Source organism: Coenobita brevimanus, chromosome 93, assembly GCF_032717465.1.
Source record: "Coenobita brevimanus isolate Jiangsu-jjx chromosome 93, ASM3271746v2, whole genome shotgun sequence".
Lineage (NCBI taxonomy): Eukaryota > Metazoa > Arthropoda > Malacostraca > Decapoda > Coenobitidae > Coenobita > Coenobita brevimanus.
Window position 1 is genome coordinate 8,491,695 of NC_137046.1, and position 20,100 is coordinate 8,511,794.

The following is a 20,100-nucleotide window of genomic DNA, read 5'->3' on the forward strand; positions in this document are numbered from 1 at the left end:
CTGCGTGCTCCCCAGTGTAGGAAGCTGCCACACCACACCACACCATGCCATGCCAAAATTTAGGGTACCTTCAACAAACCTGCTCCTGAAATATATTTATCACACTATGCGTAGCCCCAGATTTAAAAATAATCACAAGAAAATCGTATCTGAGCCTCTCTATGACCACTCATCTCTATTGCCCTCCAAAATTCCAAGTTTCTCCCGATTTAGCTCTCGACTAAATATTTCCATCAAGAATAACACCTGATAATATCAAGGACTATATGAAAAACATGCGTGGTAAAGTAATACTAAACGACCACTGCTGCTTAACAATAAGAGTAACTCAGAAAGAGGACATCGCTTAATATACACATGCAACATGGTAACACCGACTTATACAAAATTATATCTGGTTGTGTAAACTCACTTCTTCATCGAGGCAACTGGTCAACTGATATCCTCACCCATGACACATGTTGTCTTTCCCATAGCACCAAAGAAATAAGGTCCGTCTCTTGCCTAGTGGCCTAGTACCCAGATAGGTAGCGACGAAGAGTCTTCGAGGCTGGGGAAGACACCAAACACACACACACACACACACACACACACACACAAGTGGAGGAGGGAGGGACGTTGCTTCTAATATACAATAAATCTGGTGTTTGTGACTGGCAGGTCAACCTAGTGATGAGGCATGATCGACAGCTCGCTCTCCGGACCTTGTTGGGCTCAAGAACTAAATCCCAGTGACTCTGATGAAGACTCGTATTATGGATGTTGTGTAGGGTAGGGAAGTGGGGGTGATTATTCTGGATGGGAAACGTCCTGACAGAAGCAAGATGGGATGTTGCAGTTCTGTCCACGTCATCAACATGGCAGTGAAGATACACCAAGTCACCAACTAAGCCATGACAGAAATTCTCATTCATCACAGCTTTCTCTCAGTGCGTCAAAACTTGCTTTCTTTAGTAATGTTCTCTTCCATTTTACCATTTCTGTTTGTCATTATTCTATCCTTTCTGTTACTTTTTATTACTCCTCTCTCCACTTCAGGTGGCTCTGCATTGAATGACAAGCCTAAGGGTATCCTGTAAAACAGGAAACTATTTACAATCCTGGGTGGTAACCATATAATATAAAGGGGTGATGTGGAGTCTACAGTACTATTGTGCTCCTGTTAACTGGGTGGAAACGCATATGCGGCGTCCATCCAAGAACCAAATTTCATTCTTCCCAGCACCTCGCTGTGGCGAGGCGTTGTCTGCTGTAAAGTAACACAGGTTCACTTCACAGGTCGACCCTAAAGAGGCGATTGGTTGACTGGTTGATGGGTCTGCTCGGCCTAACAGACAGGAGTTACTCAACAACAACAACAACTCGAAACCTCCCTTCCTTATGCACTCTTCACTTTGATCTTTCATTTGGGTTTATCACCTGATATTAACTGTACAAGTGGCACCACCATAAAAAGCAACAGGTGTAGGGGAGCTTCTTGGATCACACACAGATGTTAATCGCCTTAGATCGTAATCTTAAATTAGGCTTCATCCTCTCTTGATTACCCCACCCGGTGTGCTGTTTTCTAATTACTCCTTCGGTCAAGTTCCACCATCCGGCAGGTTAACCCCATGACTACAGATTATCAAATCTTTATGTTATACTCACTGCTTCAATATTATATGTTCACTTGTGGATGATGATGTTATATGGTAAGGGAATACTGGTTTTAAATACCTGGGCCACTGTTTCCGAAATCTGTGATCTACTTTTGCTAATATCAGACGACTAACATCTTGATAATTCTGTGTCAGCAGTCGACCTTTCCTGTGTCATAACAGGTTTCCTTCATCACAATTTCTATCTATCTATTGACTGACGCCGTAATCCCGTAAGGGGTGGCCATAAACAAATCGCTTCCATGTCGCCCTGTCCCCCGCCAATTCACTGCCCCGGTCCAAGGTCACAGCCCACTCTCTCATACACCTCTCCACTCCCCTCCATCTCATCCTTGGTCTCCCCTTCCCTTTCCCCCCATCCCCCTCCCATCACAATTTCAGTCGATTTTATTCAGCTCAATGAAACTACCCTGAAACCAAAGAGTTAGGGTTTTATCACAAATAAAAGGTGCCGTTGACGTGAATAAGAAGGCGACGTTCACACCAGGTTATCTCTTTCTCTAATGACTGATGCTGCATCTTGTAAGGAGGAAGTTCAGTTGGCTTCTAGGAGGCAGACTTGGTGAACTTAATGCATGACAGCTGATCTTCTCGATCCTCAGAACATTTCCTCACACCACAGCTCACTAATCAAATTTAGAGCATTTGCACTTATGTTCGCTGAAACACACACACACACACACACACACACACAGAAACAGATGATGAGACGGATAAGAGAGAGAGAGAGAGAGAGAGAGAGAGAATCACGCCACGCAAAGGGAAGGAGGAGGAGCAACCACAACGGGGACATTACAAATCTTAGGAAAGAGGCAAAGAAGGAGGAAGCAAGTACTGAACAACGTCTCCCTTCTCTACTTTTTTCCTCCATCAAGTCCTCCTCTTCTTCTTCCTCCTCCTCCTCCTCCTCCTCCTCCTCCTCTCTCTCTCTCTCTCTCTCTCTCTCTCTCTCAACCCACCCTCACGACAGCTAGCCTTATCTCTAATCTCCCCTGTCAAGCCAGTACAGCTGCATTTGGGTTCTTATCCTGCCCTTCTCAAAATAAACACCTTCAGCGGGTGGGGGTGAGGCCTGAGTTGGGCTGGCTGTCCTGCTGCCGTGACAGTCTGATGGGGGACACCTCACAGGCTGACTCTCATCCAACATAGAGAACACAGGACTAACATTTATTATATCTGATGATTCTCAGTTTATGTGTATACAAAAATCGTCTCTTAAAAAAAAAAAAAACTGACCTAGAACTACGACATGTGGTTTATCTACATTGAACAAAACTCCTGTTTTACTTTCCTGCCTCAAGGTGATACGTGATAAGGATTGTAGGTCATAAGATAAATTTAGTTATCGTTGCTGCATAATAACAACAACAGCAATACTCCTCCTCCTCCTCCTCCTCCTCCTACTACTACTACTACTACTTACTACAACTACTACTACTACTTCTAATAATAATAATAATAATAATAATATCAATAATAATAATAATCCATCCATCCATCATCCAATCCTACGTTGCCCCATGAGGAGCGTAGGAGCTCGGGGCTAGGCAAGTTGGTCCTGACGTGGAAAGCTAATGGAAAGTTATGGGTGTAACTTAAGTTACTTGTTCTTAAATAAGAATAAAGGGAGCATTAGTGAGTGCAGCCCAATCCTCTTACAGTTGACCTAAGGCTGAAACTTTGACCGTGCCCTGTGACTTTTACATGTGATTTATTGTCCTCAAAATATAGCTACATCATCTTACCGAACCCTCATCCCATCCACCAAGTCTGATCTAAATCGAATCAAATATGTTTCAAGTGACTGTGCCTTCTGCCCCTGACTTTTGACATACGGTATTATTCGAAAATGACAGATTTCATTATTTGTAAAAATTGAACGCTACGCCATACTCCGAAGCGAATTCCTGTAATCTTTAACTGAGTTCCATCACTCTCAAAATCAGCTCACACCATTCTTTCCTATCTTTGAACCCTTCCACCAAATTTTATCAGAATCGGAGCCAAACCATTTGGGTTGATCTTGCTCTGCAGTCTACAGTACATCTTCGACCTTGGACCTTTCTAGGCCAACATTAGATCTCCTGTCCCTATTATAGTCCTCAGTCATTATAGGAGAGTTGAAGAAATGCCTTTCAGTTGTGTATCCATATTCTTGCTAACAGACAGACAGACAAACCAACCACCTTGTGTGTGTGTGTGTGTGTGTGTGTGTGTGTGTGTGTGTGTGTGTGTGTGTGTGTGTGTGTGTGTTGAAGGAATTGCACTAGCCACGAGGGACTTCAGGCACAGAGTACGTGGAAACAGAACAAGGACGAAGTACAGTAACACTGAGTCGCTGGGGATCCATGAGTATACCCCTCTCTCTCTCTCTCTCTCTCTCTCTCTCTCTCTCTCTCTCTCTCTCTCCATCACACACACACACACACACACACACACACACACACACACACACCAATAATAATAATAATAATAATAATAATAATGATAATGATGAAGATTAATGACTAATTAATGCTTGATGATTAATTGATATTATTATTATATTATGATGATGATGATGATGATGATGATGATGATGATGATGATGATGATGATGATGATGATGATGATGATTATTTTGTGGTAGGTGGGGACGCTCACCATCCACTCACTCGATGTAGTGCTGCTCTCGGGTGTCTGCCCTTTCCTCTCTTCCATCCTTTTTCCTTCCATCCTCTTCTGTCTTTCTTTCCTTCATTCTTTCCTTGTCCTTCTGCCTACGGGTGACTTTACACTCCCTCTTCTGTCTTTCTTTCCTTCATTCTTTCCTTTTCCTTCTGCCTGTGAGTGACTCTACACTGAATGACAAGCCAAATGGTTTCTTGTACACCAGGAAATCATTTACTACGCTGGGTGGTAACCATATAGCCAGATTTTGGCACCTGGTGGTTTAGTGGATAATTATTGCGCTCCAGTCGGTTTGAGCCGGTGAAGGTTTATATCCAAGGGGTGGTTGGGGTTGATTGCTCATGTAATGCCACTCAGGGATGAGTGAGGCTGGTCACTCTCATCTTATATGTCGAGACCAACCGCCTAGCCCCGGGCTCCTACGCTCCTCATGGGGCAATGTAGGATTGGATGATGGATGGATGGATTATTATTGTTATTATATTATTATTATTATTATTATTATTATTATTATTATTATTATTTTACTCATCTTTAACGTCAGCCTAAACTTCTTGGCCCATCTCTCGGATAGCTCATGCTTTATAATTGTTTTAATGTGCCTTGCAAAATGAAGGATCAGAATGACAATAACCTTTTATGGACCCTCTACTGTATATAAGGCGTGTGACCCCCAGCATCAGTCATCTCTCGGACAGGTAATGCTAAATAACTAATTCTAGTGTGCCTTGCAAAATAAATTATTAACCTGTCAATGACTTTTTCTGAACCTTCTATAAAAGGAGTGGAAGTGACCCCAGCACCAGTCGAAGGTGGGGAGGGGCTGTGTCGAGTGGGCCACATTGGCAACGCCCAACTGGACCTATACTTTGCTCAACTTGTTCAGAGAGACTGTGTTAGATGAATATTATCGTAAATATTTTTCGAGGATAGAAAAACGTATTCACCAAAGACTATCTTGATATTTTTGTATGAACGACGAACTTAACATTCTCTACGGAGTATCCTAACATTGCCTAATCTAATCTGACCTCCAGTTACTTCTTATTTGAACAATATTTCATCTGACAAATATGTGCTTTTGTTTTCCCTCTTCTGGATCTTTCCTACCCCGTGCATTAGTGAGGAATAGGATAATGATGCTGATAATAAATAACTCATGAACCTGCATTTTTTTTTTTTTCAAGAATACAACTTGTCACTGATGGACAAAGCTTGACTTGTTCTATTTATTAACAAAGGAACATTTAGTTTTTTACTCATTTATTTAGAAGATTAATTGAGCTGGACATCTACCTGGGACGTAGGGTAGTGATTTGGTTGAACGTAAAGCAAAAATTCGGTTTAGATTGGAAAGGTGGGCAATCTTACGTCTATGCATGTTTTTTCGCGACAGTATTGATGGTAAGAATGATGTAGGCCTAATCTAATTAGACTTATTTTTGACAGGTGTGTGTGTGTGTGTGTGTGTGTGTGTGTGTGTGTGTGTGTGTGTGTGTGTGTGTGTGTGTGTGTGTGTGTGTGTGTGTGTGCAGACTAGGCTATACGAGGATTTTTAGCCTATGCAATCCAATCAATACTTCAAAAACACATAATCTTTGCAGTAAAAGTTGTGTCTATTTTATGCATTTTCCTTGAATTCCAAAACGAGAAATAAAGCATAAAACAACACGTATATCTCATCACGATCTTTTCAAAGCACCGGTTGGCGGGAAACTTTTAGCAGGCAAATAAATATCTCACAGTGCGGGTCTCAGCCTGTAAGCACAGAGGGACAACACAATAATGCTTCCATCTATTTCTCAATGATTTTTAACAAATTTCTGAATACCAATAAAGCCGTCGACAGTGCAATATAAACACACTAACTTACCAGATTTATACAAACATACCCGTTTTTCTCAGTACCTATACACATGCATAAACACTATAATGCGTATATGATGTTGACAGGGATCTTTTATTTACCCACGAAGTACCGAAAGAGATGTTTAAAAAGCATCATATCTCTCTAACAATGCGCGTAACTATAAATTCCAATTTTTAAAAGTCGTGCTGACTGCAACAAGAATGCAACTGACTGAATAATTAATGGGAATTCATGGTACGAATAAAACTGTCCAACGAAAAAAAGTATAATACTCAACTGAGGTCGCAACAATGAAGAAGTAATGTATCACAATTTGTTTACTAATCAGTGACAAAACACAATCTTTTAAAAGTATTCAGGGTATTGCAAATCCCCCTCTTCTCTCTCTCTCTCTCTCTCTCTCTCTCTCTTGACCTATGGATGTAGTCCTGCTTCATATCAATAAATCACACACACACACACACACACACACACACACACACACACACACACACACACATAAACACATACAAATGATGAAGGCGAAGGAAAAGGTAGGCAGCAGCTGCACCACATTAAGTGAGTGGATGATGGTCGCCACAACTTACGGTGCCACCATGCAATGCAGCTAATAACAGGCAGTCGAATGAAGAGTAGGCTGTTGAAGTCATTAGGTAATGTTATTTTTAGGAGGTAAACGACTAGAACTGACGTAAGTTACAGTAATCTAACCTGACTAGTAATACCAATAATGAACGTGACACACAATACTGTAAGTTGTAAATGACACGGCTACGAGTATTAGCCTGCTATTAGCCAAGTATTATTCTGCTCGGGAAGGATAATAATAGATGCCCATAACGCGACAGATATTAGTCTCCTGTAAAGCTACAACGCCACAGATACAACTGCAGGTTATACATATATAGAGTATTAGCCTACGCAAAGCCTGAACGGACTGGATAATAATGTGAGTCCTGAACATGAGGGATGTTGGGCAACTGCTTAGTCTGTTGGCAGAATTTTGTAAGTCATACTTAAAAAGCATTATAAATCCTGAACGTGAAAGACATGAAATATGAGTTCTGGACGTGAGGAATATCAGGCAAAAAGTGGAACCCATGCTGACAAGCCAGGCTGATATGATAATGTGGCTTGGATGATGTTCCCAGCAAACTCAGTACCGACACACTGTCCTGATATCAGTGTGGCTATCAGCAGTCCTAACGCTGATAAGTCTCCTTGATACCGTCAGTGTGGCTTGGTGATGATACAGGGTGATTCATTATTAGACGGAATCAAATACTATGGATTCCGGGCCTCATGTAAGTGAATCATCCTGAATTAGTTGGCCTACGCTGAAAATGACAAGCCATCATGACACAGTCAATGCGGCATGGATGATCTTATAAGCCAGCCTAATGCTGATCAGTTATATTTTTGGTGTCAGTGTGACTGGAATGATGCTTTAAGTGGGGCTGATGTTGACATGTCACTCTGGCAGTAACAGGGGTAGCTTCAATGATGTAAATCGTGAACGTGAATGCTACTCCAAGTCAAATGTGATGGATGAGTATTGCAAAATCAGAACGTGGGACATATTATCTATTTGTAAATCCTTAACGTGGGACATGCTATAAACCCTGAACGTGAGGGATGTTAGGCCTTCTTCAACGGAACTCTACCTTGCTGTAGGGAATATGCTGGTGCATTCCAGTGATCAGTGGAGCTACAACAGCCATACTAGGCAGGTTCACTGTTAGTGATCACACGAAAAGTGTTCTCCGGAAAATCATTAACTAACTGTACATCCTGAATATGATAAACCCAGTTGTATGTCCTGAAAGTGAGATGTTTGCCAAAGTAAATTCTGAATGAAGGAAGGATTATGTAAGTTAAATGAGACACTTAAGGGTCTGTAAATCATGACTGTCAGACATAATAGCCAGATTTAAATCATGTTAGATATATCATCAAATTGTGAATTTTTACAATTAAACGTATTAGCCGATTGTAATAAACATTTGTGAGATATTTTTCCTTCCACTGCCATGGTCAACAATATATAATCATTTTCATTAATCCAAAATAATTCAACTTAATCATATTAATTAACCCAGGATAATTACAAAAGGAAAGCCAATCATTCTAAAGATGTCATTAAGATACAGTCCAACTTTTAACTGGGATAACAGACCACATGTATTTCGTTTTGTTTGTCTCATGATGACTTGTTCAGCAGATATATGATACGTAGTTAAAGAGTGATGGGATTGTTTAGGGAAATACAGAGTGAAAATATCGAGTGCATCCGTCACCACACACCAAATACTGTTCTGACTACTTTGTGAACAGCCAACAGCATAAATAGATTCAGTGGCCAGCCTGATGATACTAGTCTCTCTCTCACTTTCTCTCTGTGTGTGTGTGTGTGTGTGTGTGTGTGTGTGTGTGTGTGTGTGTGTGTGTGTGTGTGTGTGTGTGTGTGTGTGTGTGTGTGTGTGTGTGTGTGTGAGAGAGAGAGAGAGAGAGAGAGAGAGAGAGAGAGAGAGAGAGAGAGAGAGAGAGACTACCACTCCCTATGCCACAAGTCAAACAAGTATAAACACAACGCACATTAACGCCACACCACCACCTAACAGTTCAAAGGAACACTGATCCTCGGCAAAGAAATACGTAAATACATAAAACAGTGCCATAAGTCAGCAAGCACCACTAATATTCCCAGGTTGCTGTCCTCTCTGCATAAAAGAAACGTATGGCACAAGCAAGCAGTGGGTTAGGAACGTGGCGAAGAACGTACGCGTGTGTCTGTGTGAGAAGGGGGACGTAAGGAAACAACGAAAAAACCCATGCATTTCTCCAGACTACGATACGAAACTGTCGATTTACAGTTAAGGTCCCTATTGTCGCTTTTAGGCATTGAACAGACCGTGGTAGGGAAAATAAGATCTTCAGAAACGTCTCATGGTTGAAAGGGGATTGGAGTCTTGGTATTCATTGCATTCAGCTACTGAATTGAAGGACTAAATACAAGTTAATCTTTCTTTCCTAGAACCCTTCCATCTGTCATTGCCTAGTATATGATTCTGGGAAAAGTAAGGGCGACAAAAATATCACCGGTAGTTCATGTACCTACTCAGTAACGACGATTATCCCATGTCACACCAACACCTCTCCGATTTGCCAAACATCTGAAGAACTTGAGCTAAAATATCTGTCTTAAAATGAGATTCTAAACTAGTGATGATATATGTGAGTGGCTGTGTGAGTGTTGTGTTACTTGAGAAGGACCAGTGGATGACACCAATGATCTGCTAGTTGTGGGTTTGTCTTGTCACTTTTATCACACTCAACGACCCCGCCACATCTCTCAGTCCGCCACCAAGTCAAGCTGCTCCTCTGTCTACCGCTTGCTCTCATTCCATCTCCCGGTTGTCCCCTGTCATCTTTATCGTGCTCAAACGATCCCGCCTTATATCAATCGGGTAGCAGCGGTCAGGATGTGAGTGATGGAATGAGGTGAGGATGCAGTGACATAGCAATAGCATTACTTCCCACAGCCACACCCACACTCACACCAACACTCTTATCCACCCCCTACACCCACACCCACACCCTCACACCCACACCCATACCGAAGGACCTCGTTAGAGATTAGCAGGCGTCATATTAGCCAGGGTTTACAGACATGATGAACTGCCACCTCCACCTCAGATCTGTTTTTGTGGGAAGGACAATAGACATGAGAAGCTTTGTACTCGTCTCTCTTCGTCCTTTCAGCAAAATCAACCTTTACTTATGACAGGCAGTTTATCACACTAAGCATGTATACCAGATTCCTCTCACTCACCCACCCTGTCCTGCTCCTTCCCCCACTGCCACAACCCAAACGACCTTCCACTCTCGCTCACGCTGCCCCTCCCCTTCACCACACCCCCATCCACCTCCTCCTCTTTCACTTAGCCTATCCTGTTCTTCCCCTTTCCACCCCTACATATACATCTAACCCTCATCTCAGCCACACACACACACACACACACACACACACACACACACACACACACACACACACGCGCGCGCGCGCGCGCGCTTTTATATTTATATATATATATATATATATATATATATATATATATATATATATATATATATATATATATCAGTTGGAGAAGAACAGGAAGGCTTTAGGAAGGGAAGAGGTTGTGTAGATAAGATATTCATTCTTAGATCTTTAGTGGAAAAGTTTCTAGAGAAGGGAAAGAAGTTGTATGCAGCTTTCATGGATTTGGAGAAAGCATATGACAGGGTGGATAGACAAGGATTGTGGAAAGTATTAAGAATGTATGGAGTAGATGGGAAGTTGTTGAATGCTGTGAAGAGTATGTATGATGGTGCTAACGCTGCAGTGCGTGTGGATGGTGAACTGAGTGAATTTTTCTCCTTGAACGTTGGGTTGAAACAGGGATGTGTCATGTCTCCATGGTTGTTCAATCTGTACATGGATGGGGTAATAAAAGAGGTACAAGGTAGGGTAGTGGATGTTGGAGTGGCCCTGGTGACAGAAGGTAGTGTTTGGAAACTCCCTGTACTGTTGTTTGCAGATGATACTGTGTTGTTGAGTGAAGACGAAGGAGAGCTGCAAGGCTTGGTGGATGAGTTTGGGACAGTGTGTAAGAAACGGAATCTAAAGGTGAATGTAAGGAAGAGTAAAGTGATTGTCTTTGAGAGAGGTGAAGTCAGTGAATATACAGCGAGGTTGGATGGTGAGGAACTGGAAAATGTGAGTACGTTTAAGTACTTGGGTAGTGTGATGAGTAAGGATGGAGGTTTGGAGGTGCCTGAAAGGGTACAGCTGGGAAGAAATGTTGCTGGTTCCTTGAAAGCAGTGATAAGAAGCAGGGAAGTGAGCATGAAAGTGAAAAAGTTACTACATGACAGTCTTGTGATACCAACTCTAACGTATGGAAATGAAGCTTGGACGTTGCTGGAAGGACACAAGTCAAGAGTGAGAGCAGTGGAAATGAATTATTTAAGAGGAGCCTGTGGAGTCACATGGAGAGACAGGCTGACAAATGAGGATATAAAGGAGCGTTGTGGTTTGGATGTGGATGTGATAGGAAGCGTTAGGAGGAATACACTGAGGTTGTTTGGCCATGTGGAGAGGATGGAGGGTGAAAGACTGACGAAGAGAGTGTATGTGAGTGAGGTGGAGGGGGGAAGAGGGAGGGGGAGGCCGAGGATGAGATGGAATGATGGGGTGGAGAGGTATATGAGAGAGGGGTGTGTGAGTTGGGAGCGGGGCAGTGAAATGGCAGGGGACGGCGACGTGGAGGCGATTTGTTTGTGGCCACCCCGAACGGGATTGAGGCGTCTGGCGATAGATAGATAGATAGATATTATATACAGTATATATATATATATATATTTTATATATATATTTTATATACATATTATATATATACTGTATATTATATATATAAAATATATATATACATATAATATATATATATATATATATATATATATATATATATATATATATATATATATACATATATAAGCGTACGTGCGTGTGTGTGTGTGTGTGTGTGTGTGTGTGTGTGTGTGTGTGTGTGTGTGTGTGTGTGTGTGTGTGTGTGTGTGTTACTCCGGCCAAAGTTCAGCAGGGTGGCCACCATAAAAACGCCTGCAGTTTGTACTTCCCTTAACCTTTTGAATTCAGTGACATTTCTAATTTTTGCCAGACGATATAACTTGGGTTATGGAAGACTTTTCATACAGAAGGCGGCCTTCTTTGAAGTAGGTAACATCGCCTGGAGGTATCAGGATTAAACTAACAAAAGACGTCAGTGTGATGAAGAATTTAATATTACGTTTTTATCTTGCCCTTCCTCAGACTTCCACCCTCTTTTTTTTTCCTTCTTCTCCAAGCTATTCAATTCTCCTCTCTATCATCCACTCTTCTTGTAACTTCAATTCTCTTTCTCTCTTTTTATCCTAGTGTCTTGTCTCCTTTGTCTTTGTTTCTGATTCATTTCTCCCTCAAATCATTTCTCTTCACATGTGTCTCACCCTTTTTAATCTCTTTTATTCCGGTATGGCAGGGAAGTTAGGAAAAATAAAAGGGGAAAGGAAAATGGAGTATCTATTCTCTCACTCCCCCTCCCCCCCTCCTTTTTAATGCAAGAAAGAAAGAACCAAAGGTTTGAATCCTGAAAGAATGTTCCTTCCTAGGGGAAAAAATAACAGAGCCGAATTCAAGATCCGTTTATTTCGAGATGCCAAACACAATGTGTCCAGACATCTCGAAATGAACGGATCTTGAGTTTGGCTTATTTTTTTTATTTCTACGAGGGAAGAATCTTGCGGCCTTGTAGCCTTTGGATCCTTCTTTCTTGCATTAAAAAAATAACAGGGAAGGCTGGAAATGTGAATGGATAGGTTTATGACGGGATGGAAGGCAAGACAGAGAGTGGGTAATAAAATACTGTGAGAGGAGAAAGGAGATACTAAGCGGTACGTGAGACGAGGAAATGAAAGAGACTAGAGGGTGAAAAAGAGAGAAGGATATCTGAGGAGACGGTGCTGAAGGCTGGAGAGATGAAAAGGGGATGTGGGAGGAGGGAAATAAAAGAAGAACTGGGTACAGTAGTGAGAGTTCATAAGGAAAAAGAAGTGTGGGTAAGAAGGTCCGAATGACATGAAACGAGGAGTGTAAGAAAGATTTAGCAGAGCTGTGGGAGAAGGAAGGTTAGCTGAAAGCGTGATGAAGGACATACTGTACACTATAGCTTGGAAGACAATGGAACAAAAGGAGGTGTGGTTATGAGGAGGCTAAAAATATGTTAGTTCTTTGGATAAACTTCTATTTTCTTTATCTTTCTTTATTTTTTGCAAAGACGATGACCATTAACGGCACCAAAGATGACGCCATTACTCGCAGAACTAGGGACCACAAACTGATACCCTCAAATCTTGACATATCTGCTGTACGCCTGCCATGTTAACTAGTGCATACGGCATTTAAACTCCTCCCTAATCTTGATGGATTATAATTATTATTTTTTTTGCACAATCCAGTTTTGCCCCATTTTTGGACTGGCCCTGATATACGCCAGGATACCTGCCAACAACAAAGATGAAAAAAAGGTGTTCGTATATTCGTTCCGGGAGATTCACAAATTCTGAATATAGTGGCATAAGACTTACACATCTTCCTCAGCTTCCCTCCCAGTGTGGGCTACATAAGGTGGTGGAGAAAGGTTCAGGTGGGATTTATACATGGCGTATACCTGTGTGGGTTATAACCGCGTGCGACCTCTTCAACGTTAGGCTGGGTAGGATATCACGTTCATCACTGCCTTCACCCTCATACTAGTATTATCCCATCTATTGCAAATTAATGTATTTCGGTATATATACTCTCTGCTTCTCCACGATCACATATCTTAAAAACTATCCATATATTGTATGCCCTACCCGTCAACTCAGTATCATACAGTGTCACCAAATCAAAACGCTAGTATCACACATGCTTATTGGGACGAACCTCGGCTGTCGAATGTACAGTCAAATACTAATGTGCGTTCACCTCTCCTGTCTCAATTTCTTGTCTGGATGTGAAACAGTGGATTGAGGAGCATACGATGATTCACCTGCAGGTTATGATATGAATCCTTGTCTACTACGTCTCATTCAAGCTTCTACAAGTACATCAAGTAGAAAGGGGCTAGGGAGGCGAACGAACTTTAGTATTTGACTGTACATGAACAAAATTAGTACATGGGGCAGATAATACGAACACATCAGGAAAAGTACCAAAAGGAAGGACAGTCACATTCGGGGAGTACTGCAAAAATGTTTCATTGGTATGCTGTGGGGGAAGGTGGGCGAACTTTTGCTCGTGCTGAGTACCGGTGCATACATACACGTACATACCTGACACCTTTATTGCCTTAGTGTGGTGATAATGATAGTTACTCAACAGGATGTAATGTTATACCTTTTGTGTATCTTAGTTCCATCTCTCTCTCTCTCTCTCTCTCTCTCTCTCTCTCTCTCTCTCTCAAATGCAGATCGCAATTTCTCCAGTAAAAATATCCGGAGACCATTTCATCAGAGCAATCCTCACACTCTACAACACTGACTATACTGTAGTCCCTTGGATTGACCTGTGCAGCTGAGATGTATGGGGCAAGTAGGGTGTGTTTGATAAGAGGCTGCTGATTGGTCGCCGATGATGTCATTGAAGTAAATGCAGGCATGTATTGTGTAACATGCGGACGTAGGTGTACACCGTGGGTGGGTATTATAGTGCAACATGCGGGCGTAGGTGTACACCGTGGGTGGATATTATAGTGCAACATGCGGAAGTAGGTGTACACCGGGGATGAGTGCAGTGGAACATGCGGACGTGGATGTACACCACGGGTGGATAATTTATTTCAAACGTCACTCATCGTTTTATGAAACTTTATAATCAACTTTAATTGTCTTTGATAACAGTAAACTTTTAAAGCTAATTTTGACCTCTTTAGCTTTGGAAATTATTCCATATTCAAACTGGCTGCTTATAGTGAGAGCAACTGAAAAATATAGATATATGTGCTAAAATCTGAAAGGTGTAGATTTACACCATCGGCGCCTCGCAAGCGAGAGTTTCCGGGTTCGATTCCCGGGTCGACCACGAGACCTTTAGGCACAGTCTCCTTTGCCCTAGCCTGTTCTTACCTAGAACTAAAAATAGGTACCCGGATGTAAGATCGACGGTTGCGTGTCGTATTCCGGGGGAATGTTTGGGAGCTTACTTTCCTTGTCTGTTCACCACCCCGATACAGGTAGTTCTCTTTTTACCTGGAAACATTACCTGTGCAATATTCCCCACCGAGAAATATCAGTCCAGGTATAATGTACAGGCAGACTATCGCATATTGACCAAACTTGTCTTACAAACCACCAGGCTAATGCTGTGAACCAAAAAACCTAATGGACCGGTAAATGCATCACACACACACACACACACACACATATACACATAATGTCCTTAGATTTTGTGTCTACAGTGTAATACCTAAATGGTGTGTGTGTGTGTGTGTGTGTGTGTGTGTGTGTGTGTGTGTGGAGGGAGAGAGAGAGAGAGAGAGAGAGTCCACACTACCCGAAAGAGCCCCGGTGACAACTTCCTCACAATCCACCGCCATATAGGGTGTAGGAGAGGAGATGGCAGTGGGACTCCTGTCTTGCCCTCCCATTCTTCACCTCATTTCATGCTGTCACCACTCATTCTCACCTTTTCCTCTTTCATAATTTCTTCATTCTCTTTTCTCTCCTCCTTCGTCTTTTCATCTGTCCTGTCCTCATCCTCCTCTTATTTGACTTCTTCCCTTATCCATCTTCGTTTACTCCCTCTCCATATTATTCACTCTCTCTCTCTCTCTCTCTCTCTCCTTACACTTCACCATTGCCTACTCTGCTTCTCCTTATCTTCTTCATCAGTTCTCCTTTCTGTCTTCCATCGTCTTTCTTCCTCTCGCTTTCCTTTCACTCCTGTTTCTTCCAATCAGTTTTCTCTCATTATCATCCTCTTGTACCTCCTTGAAGCTGCTCATAATGTTTATATATACCTTCCACATGTCAAAGTCTTCTATAACTTACTCTTAAGGTGCAAGTGTACATTTTGCATTCTGAAGTGTGTCTTAGCAATGATGTGAGACAGGGAGAATATTACCATACTCTCCCCCGAGCAGGTGCAAGACAAAAGGTGTAACTTAGGTATTCTGGAGGTGTAAGGGTGCGTTGGGGGTGACAAATGATGGGGACACGATGGTGTGTTGATAATAAAAGGAGAAGGAAGGAAGGAAGGAAGCAATGAAGGACGACAGCATGAAAGGAAAGAGGAGAGAGGCTGAAGAGGAATGAGGCAAAGAGAGATGTGAGTTGAGTTTGGCTGGGTTTCTAGTAGGGAAGAATGAGGAAACCGATGAGAGAAAACAGGATAACATGGAAGATGACTGATAGTATAAAAGAAAAACCGTAATAAGGTGAATGATGAGGAAAAATAAGGAGAATTATGAGGAAAAAAATGAAAGGTCAGAAGTTGTGTGTAATGAAAGAAATGAATGGAGAAAGAGAAGGAATCATGAGAACTGGAAAATAACTAACACTTTTGATAAGTGTTCCCAAACTGTTCTTGTTCTGTGGTCCCCTGAACAAAATACCATAGACATGCGTGGTTCCCATCCACGTTTTCCTTTGTAGAAGCAAATGAAGGAACGTCGCTTGGGTAAGTAGGTTTGATATGAAATTTTCACACTTCTGGTAATCAATCATAAGAGGAGACACATGCACGTAAAACGACTCATAAAAAGTGAATGGAAAGCTCAGTGATACAGTTGTAATTATAATGTTACTGGCCAAACGAGGTATTAGTGGTTGGGTCATAACAAAGGCACAAGAATGGCCATCTTCCAGGTGGCACCGATTATGCCGTTGCGATTTGATGGTCAAGAACATGGAAAACTCTGCTTTGATGATATAAAAAGACTGGAATGACAGACACATCCAAACAGCCTATTTCATGATACTAGGGTTGCGTCCAAGGGTCGTACCTTAGGTGATCAAAGATGCTCCCTTAACACCTCTTCCTTAGCGATTTATTTTTAGATATAGCTAGTTAATATCCTTTTGTACGTTATTTATGCAAAATATGGCAATATTGGAAGGATTTATGTGACAGTGATGAGAAGAGTAAGGTATAATAAACAAAATAAACCACTTAGAAAAAGGTGTTAGGGAGCTTCCTCAACCCACGAGGATAAGGGTCCTAGTCTCATTCAAAACCCCTTTGAGCTGCTGCCAGTCCTCCCTTTCACATCCCATGAATATTCATGACTTTGCTCCAAGGGAGAAACAGGATCTTAATTCTTTCGACACAGTATTAATGAATGCGAGTAATTAGCCAAAATGAGACGAATACCACAGCGCTTCTTTACTTCCTTATTTACCTGTCTGTCTTCACATGTAACTCCATACTCTCCTCTAAAATAAGCAGAAAATCGAGTAAAGGAGTTCCGTGACATTATAAAGTTCAGAGTGATGGCCAAAGCAGGACGATCACGAGACGGTGTTGTGCAAAACCTCACAAAACCGTGCTGCGTTTTTTTTTTTTTTTTTTCATATTTGTAATAATACTGGATACTGATGGAGACATGGCTGAAGGTTCTTAGTCTACAGAAGTGAAATACCTCGCATCCAAAATCGTAAGTGAGAGATAGATGGAATGAGCTGCTTCTAGAGATGCCTCTGTATCTAATAATGAAACACACACACACACACACACACACACACACACACACACACACACACACACACACACACACACACACACACATTTATGCCACCTCTCCATTCCTAAACTTTCTCAACGACACCAAACCGATAACTAGATCATAATTATCGATATGCTTTGCGTTTCCTTTCTTTTCATTTACCACCATAACAGTGTAATCTGATCTTTGGTATTCAAAAACTTACAGAAAAATATCGTGCATTTAGCATAACGTGCAGGCCATTGACTGAAAGAACATAAGAGCCTCAGTATGTAGAGGAATTGCATGTGTGCTGGCAAACGAAGCACATTAAGATCAAAATATTCTTAAATATATCTTACTATACCTCCCATTCTCTTTTCAGACTCCACTCTCTCCTCCCCCTCTCATTCTTCTCTTTTGCTCTCTTCTTGTCTTCCTTTCATCCTGTATTTTCCTCTTCTCTCCTCTTTTCTATTCATCTTCTTTTTCTCTAATTACCAACGCTTACCTGGAAAAAGAATAAGGGAATATTAAGGAGTGGAAAATTATATACCATAGAAGTAAGGTGTGACAGACTCTCTCTCTCTCTCTCTTTCTTTCTCTCTCTCTCTGTAAATTCAGCAAGCCTCCTTTCCTTCCCGTGCCCACTTTCGGCAGTTTCACAAATACTCCAGCACGGCCAGTGTCCATCCAGTGGCCAGCCCGTAACCAAGTATCGTTAGACTTTCAAAACAAACTTTAGTGTATGTATTTCTTTCACTCCGAACTCCAAGGCCGAGTAAATTTAATCAGTGTCAGTCTCTCATGACAGCTGCAGGTAGGATAAAAGCAATTAAGCGATAGGGAACCGAATCAACATCAAGCCAGGTGCAGCAGACTTCAGCCCTCATGTTTAGCAATCAGGCACTGAATAAACCATCGTATTTTGCCTTGAGTTCAGGTCTGGGCAAACTTACTCAAAGTCAAGCTGGTCTTCCAATGTCATACACTAATTAAGCATTAAGCAAAATAAGACTCCATGGCTAAAAACACCATCGAATAGAAAGCACTAGAGTTTGGCCCATGAATTTAAACACAAATAACATTGCCAAAAAACGTGCGCACGATTCTGGGGGAAAGGATTTGTCGAAAGGTGTGGTCGTCATGGAATTTATATATATATAAAGGGGTTTTCTCAGTTGCCTCACAAGTCGACCCTACTAAGACCAGGCCAAAGAAATTTCTGTGAAATAAAGTTACAGAAGTGTGTGTGTGTGTGTGTGTGTGTGTGTGTGTGTGTGTGTGTGTGTGTGTGTGTGTGTGAGAGAGAGAGAGAGAGAGAGAGAGAGAGAGAGAGAGAGAGAGAGAGAGAGTAGGCTAATACAATCATTTAACGGGAGGGAATGAGTGATAAGAATATAGTCTGACGAAAAACATTCACCAACGCATATCAAGAAGGAATAATGGAGGAGAAATGAACTGGAAGAAAAAAAACAGACAATGGCTGGTGTAAATAAAACACTGGCTAATGTCAGGGCTATTTTCTGCCAGTTCCTACTTGATGAGATGAATCACTGGACAAACAGACAAACAGCTTCACGTCACGTGCAGGGACGGACGAAAAGACAGAAAAAAAGTTTGAGTAAGAATCACACACACACACACACACACACACACACACACACACACACACACACACACCAGATGGAGTATCTGAGGGAGGGTGAAATGCATCAAACCCTCGTTGGGGGTGGCGATATTGTTTTAGCTGAGAGTACAATCAAAGACAAAAGTCGTGTCGTGAAATTTGGTGAAAGTATCTGCTGAAAGACTATAGTTTTGGAGCGGTCTGCTTTGTGTCGAACGACTGGTTTGTAGCACTGACTAGAGTTGCCACTTGCTCCAGGTGACCAGCCTGTGGATCCCAGCATATATATATATATAAATTTACCGAAACTAATCTACATAATTATTAAATCTTTCTGACTGATTTTTTATTTAGTATTGATAAAGCGTTTCTCATCTTTTATTTTTCTGCCAGCTTTATAAACGTTACAATTCAGTTAGCTTAATGGGTGTTCGGAAGTCAGTTCTCCATCTTTATTAACTGTAAATTAGCTAATCAAGTTGATAATTATGACCTCGGACATTATTTAAGTGTTGTAAAACAAATTTCATTATAGTATTCAACACACGAGAACAGTTATTCAAATATGATACTTGATTTTTTTTTCTTTAGAGTGGCTGGCAAACTGAATCCCACAGACGAGTTCGAACACATAAACCAGACGACCGAAGTCTACGCACAACTGTTCGTGTGCTTCATTCTAGGTGCACTTCGTTTCTTCTGGCGTAAGCACTGCTTGTGGGTGCTGCTTCCATCGTTGTGATTATTTCCTGGTCCTGTAGTGTTGTGGCAAAACGAGGACGACCTGAACGATGACGGTTCTCCATTGTGCCTTCTTCCTGAAATCCTAATCCACCTTTCTGTGGTTATGCATATACCAAATGTTTGAGCTTTCTGTTCACGATTCGTTTCCCCTAAATTAAGGAAAATCATGCCACCTCTCATATTCCTATTAGTTGGATGCATGTTGCTTGACCTCTCCATACCATGGTATAGTACTGT